Source organism: Cebus imitator, unplaced genomic scaffold (assembly GCF_001604975.1).
Source record: "Cebus imitator isolate Cc_AM_T3 unplaced genomic scaffold, Cebus_imitator-1.0 Scaffold245, whole genome shotgun sequence".
Classification (NCBI taxonomy): Eukaryota; Metazoa; Chordata; class Mammalia; order Primates; family Cebidae; genus Cebus; species Cebus imitator.
The window spans coordinates 2,925,722-2,931,280 of record NW_016107560.1 but is presented as its reverse complement, the minus strand read 5'-3'; the positions used below and the strand labels follow the sequence as shown (position 1 = coordinate 2,931,280).

General features: G+C 42.7%; 1 pseudogene; it reads left to right on the top strand.

Moving 5' to 3' along the window:
• The first annotated feature begins 1,417 nt into the window (after positions 1 to 1,417).
• Positions 1,418 to 3,539, top strand: LOC108282602 (annotated as a pseudogene).
• The last annotated feature ends 2,020 nt before the right edge of the window (positions 3,540 to 5,559 follow it).

Here is a 5,559-nt window from a genome sequence, read left to right as displayed (position 1 = left end):
CCTTAAGAAAGTTTTAAAATTTAGGAAATATGCAGTTTTCATTCATGGACTCTGGGCTACATTTCTTCACTATCTAAGTTGGATGGTAGGTAATATTAGATGCTAATCCTCAGAGGTGGTCCTAAAAGCACGTCTTGGAGCTCAGAGCTCCATGGAGACTTGGGCAGAGGACCACTGCATTTCCGTCCTTTTATGACATTCTTACCCACATTTGTGGAATGAATGGAGAATATCTTGGCAACAGCTTCTTAGTTCTCCTTTAATGAAGACCACATCCTCTTTTCTGGCACATGAATCTTTTCATTGGTTCAGATGTCAGAGATAAAATCATTTTTCTTCTTCTGTGATTGCCTTCACTCGCTGGTGCTAAAATTAGTCATTACAAGACTAGTTTACTTCTTCAGTATAATTTGTCTGCTTTATTTTTTCTCTTTCTCTTTTAAAAATTGTGAATGTATAAGTTGTACTTAAATTCAGTATCATATTTTTAACTCAAATAGCACCAATGATTTATCTTTGAGTACTAAGTGCCTGATGCTTTAATCTGAGTTTCTTTCTCACACAACAATTATTATTAATTGGTGAATGTAGTCCAGAGTATTTGCATATTTATTTGATTCTCTCCCTCTCTCTCTCTCTCTCTCTCTCTCTCTCTATATATATATATATATATATATATATATATATATAATCAATGTATACTTATCTTTTGCGGAGTTTTAAAATTAGTCATGTCATACCATATACTATATATTATCCTAAAACATTTTTGTACTTAGTAAAATATCTTGGTAGTCTTTTAATGTCCTTATCAATTGATTTGGTGTATTTTTTTATTGATGCATAGCATTCTTTAGCATACATGTACAATTACTTACATAATCATTTCCCTGTAGGATCAGCAAATGATTATAAGTATTAATCCTGTTGTAATCACTGGAAAAATTAGCACCTGTTTATGTCTCTAGGGTAGAATATCCTGATCAAAGAAATGACATATAAATAATCAAGATATATACCATACTGTGGCTTTAAAAGATTAAATTAATTTTTAAATACTGAGCAGTCCATGTGAATATGTTCCTTAAATTTCAACAATACTTGCCCATCTCATGGATGAAACTGTCAAATATTAATGACTGTCTCCCCCACAAGACTACAGAGCTGTGTTAGACCAGGGCCATGTGTACTGTGCCCATCACTGTATTGTCTATATGTAGCTCAGCTCCTGGCATATAATAGTCCTTCAATCTGTTTGGTTGAATGAATGAAGAAAACCCTAAATGAAATGACATTGTACAGAAGTTTTCATTTCATCAATCCTTACTCTAAAATTTGTACATTTTTAATATGGGAACTTAGAACATTTCTACATTTTTTAAAAATCTGAAATTATAAATAAAAGTTTTGTTTTTGGATGGAGGAGCAAGTTAATAGAAGAGAGAGGGGACAAATATCCAAGGGTCTGAGAGAGAATATTTTCCCCAAAGAGACTGGCAAGAAAGGATATATAAAAGACATTAGGGGGAAATGCAGAGGGTTCAGCTGCACCTAAAGCAGCTGCCAGAGAAGCACATTGAACTCAAATCCCTTGGTGCCATGGCCCTGGAGTAGTATGGACACTGATGGCTCTGTCCAGCATCCTATCCCCATGCCAGCAGCTTCAGCAGAATCTCTGTCTTCACCCAAGGTGACTACATTGGCAGCAGTAAAGGTGGCAATGCTGGAAGAATCTCCAGGCCAGGTATGGCACTACATGCCCCAAGAATGTGCAACCAGATCACCTCATCGCAGTCTATCCAGGCCCTTCTCCCTTGTACAGTAGCGACAGCAGCAGCAGCAACGGCAGCAGAAGCAGCAGCAACTTCGTGCTCTCCCACCCATGCCTCAGCAATAGCCACCCTTGAATAATCACATGATCTCACAGGCAGATGACCTTAGCAACTCCTCGGGACAAATAAGCCTTAGCTGCCAAGATTCTACTGAAGCAACTGACTCATCCGCAGCTCTATTCCAGCCCCTATTCATCTCCCAGCACCATCAGTGGACTAGCTTCATGATGGCATCCATGGGTCAGCCCCTCCCCACCTCTAACTATTCCACCTCTAGCCATGTACCACCTACTCAGCAAGTGTGGCTACCCCAGGGCTGCATGTAGCCCTCTCAACAGATCCATGTTTGTTACTAATCCCCCTGGACAACATCCTAATCCCAACCAGCAATATTGACCTTTCTCTCACCTGGTGGCCTACAGATCCCAATGTGGTCAATAGCTGGCTGGGCCATCCCAGCAGCCTGGTTTATATCCCATGATGCCTAACCAGCAGCAGGTGTCTTACCAAGGAATGATTGGGGTCCAGCAACCACAGAACCAGGGCCTGCTCAGTAGTCACAGAAGCAGCATGGGGGGCCAGATGCAAGGCCTGGTGGTTCAGTGCATTCCACTGCCTTCTTACCAAGTCTCAGTGGGGAATGACTCACAAAATGTGGTCCAGCTGCCTGCAACCCATGCTGGGCCCTGTGACTGGGTAAGGAGGCCTCCCAACAGGGGGCATACCAGTGTGCTACAGTATGATACCACCGGCTCAGCAGAACCATACGAACCCTTCTGTTGGGTTTCTGCAACCCGGTTGGGGTGGGAGGCAGCGTCTCAGCAGTACCAGATGCTTCATTTTCCCTCTCCCTGCAGTCCACCACCAATGCCGCAGCAGTAGTCAGGAGTGTTGTCTGGACCAGCTATAGTTGTCATGCCCCTGAATTTCACTAATGGAACCCAACCCCCCTCAGAACCCATACAGCATCCAGTGGAGTCACTGTAAATACTACAGCATGGACCATGAGGTGCAGCAGCCTGGAGACCTTTACAGTCCTGACATCAGCCCCCAGGCCAACACACAAATGAGCAGCAGCCCTGACACGTCTCCTACCCAGGCTCCACCACCCTTTCCTGTCACCAGCCTCAGCGGTGAGTGTCTGCACAGGACTTAGTTCCTTGCTTGTCCTCAGACAGTTCCCCCGGCCTGGGGTTCCAGCACAGGGTGACAGGTGCTCCCTCTTAAGCCAGCCTTTAGATTACAATCTGTCCATCTGCCCTCCCTTGCTCCATGGCCAGTCAACTTACACAGTGCACCAGGGACTGTGTGGACTGAAGCATGGAAACCAGGGCAAGAGACAAGCACTCAAATCTGCCTCCTCTGACATGGGACAAGAGATATTGTCTTGGGGAAGGTGCTGGAGGTGACAGATCTCCCTGAGCGTCTCATATGTACTGAGGCAGACAAAGTCTTCACATAGCTTGCCATGTCCACTGCCAAGACCTAGTTCAGGGGATGCCTGGCACTGGTGGAGGGAACAGTGGTGGGACTGCTGAGGTTGGCCACTGCTTGGACCTTGCTGCCTTGTACATGGCTGTGTTCCCCATCCTGCTGGCTGCCCAAAATGCCTTCCTTCATCTCAACAACTTCCTGAGTAGCATCAAACTTCGAACGGCCAAAAAGAACTATGACCTGGAGATCCTGGAGTGAGCCAGCTCCCAATAAATGGGGCAGAAGGGAGCAGCACCGAAGGGCCGGGGTCAGGGTAGAGGGTATTGAAGGATCCTGAGAGACCACGGATGGAGACAGGAAGTAAGGAGACTGACACTAAATTGGAGCCTAAGACAATAAGATGAAGATGGAAACAGACAAACATCCACACCGGCATTGGTCTCCTTCTGGCTGCCTTTCTTTGTGTCCCCATTTTTCCTCTGGTTGGCCCCCACTGCTTCCCTTCTCTTCCCATCCTCTTGTATCATTATAATCTCTTTTCCCACCATAAAATTAATTTCTTTTCTATTTTTTGGTCAGAAAGAAGTATTCTCCAATTTTTTTTGGACATCTCAAGCTTCCTTTCCTTTTTTTTTTTTTTTTTTTTTTTGAGATGGAATCTTACTGACACCCAGGCTGGAGTGCAGTGGTCTGTTCTTGGCTCACTGTGACCTTTACCTCCCAGGCTCTGGCGATCCTCCTGCCTCAGCCTCCTGTGTAGCTAGGATCTCAGGTGCATGCCACCAAACCCAGCTAACTTTTTATTTTTGGTAGATATGAGGTTTCACCATATTGCTCAGGCTCCTAACCTCAGGCCTGCCTTGACCTCCCAAAGTGCAGGGATTACAGGCGTGAACTACTGCACCCGGCCCTTTTTTGTCTTTATAAATGTATTTATATGGACAGAAATATGGACAGAATTATGGTAAAATTGATTTCTACATTCTCTCACTTCCTAAATTGTCTTCCCATGCCCCATAGAGTTAACACTTGGAACTCCCCTCACCCGAAAGAACACTTGAATATTGTTTGTTTAATGTTTGTGCCAAAGTAACAGATACGGTATTTAATTGCATATATAGATGTTTGCTATGTATATTCACTGTAAATTTTATTTAATCTGTTTATTTGTTTGGGGGTAGAGACAAAGTTGATTTTGTTTTTAAATATTAAAAGAAAAATGTCACTGGAAAAAAATACAACAAACAGCAGTCCATTGGAAGAACACTCAGTAATCTTTTGCCCATTACAAATTCTTTTCACAATTTTTCCTTAAGCAACATTTTTATTTGCAATTAATTTCAGATTTTTAAAAATGTAGAAATGTTTTAAGTTCTCCCATTAAAATTGTATAAATTTTAGAGTGAGCATTGATGAAATGAAAGCTTCTGTACAATGTAATTTTATTTAGGGTTTTCTTCATTTATTCAACCAAACAAATTGAAGGGCTGTTATATGCCAGGTGCTGAGCTAGATATAGACAATATAGTGATGGGCATGGTACACATGCCCTGGTCTCACTGAGCTCTTGAGGAGGAGACTCATTAATGAAACTGTCATAGATGCTAGCAAAGCACAGCATAGCATGCAACAGGGTAAGTTTGATAGAATATGAGGTGTCAGGGAAAACTGCTCTGAGGCAGCATGCTGTGAGCTAGGCCCTCAAGGAACAGTGAAATAGGTGAAGCGGATAGTGAGAGAGGGAGAAGAGAGAAAGCAGTTCATGAAGAAGGGCTATCTTATGCAAAAGTCCTGTGGATGCAGGGAATATGGTTGTATTGGAGAGCTAGGCAGAGTGCCTTGAAGTGGAATCAGAGAAAAAGACAAGGCTAAAACCTACAGTGCTATGATTATGGCCACAGCAGACATTTGAGGAGGGGAGTATCATTGTTAGAATTGTATTTCGAGAAGATCACCCTGCCTGTCTTATGGAAACATGGCCCTGAAATGATGCTGAGAGACCAGTTGAGATGATTATACAATTGTTAACATCACCAGTATGAGCAACATCAGGGCTACATGCAATCATAAAAATATGGCTCATTGAGGGAGTCAGGGTGTTTCAAAGGTATCTTTAACAACCAAGTGGTTAGTTTTGCTCAATTTTGTTTGATATAAATTTGTCTTTTATTTAATGAATAGTAACAGCTCTGACATTTTGCCAAAAGGGAACTTTACAAAACTGTGCTCCACACTGAATAAATGGAAACCTATGGATATGGCTGAAGTTACTATTTAGTAATGCTGTTCAGAA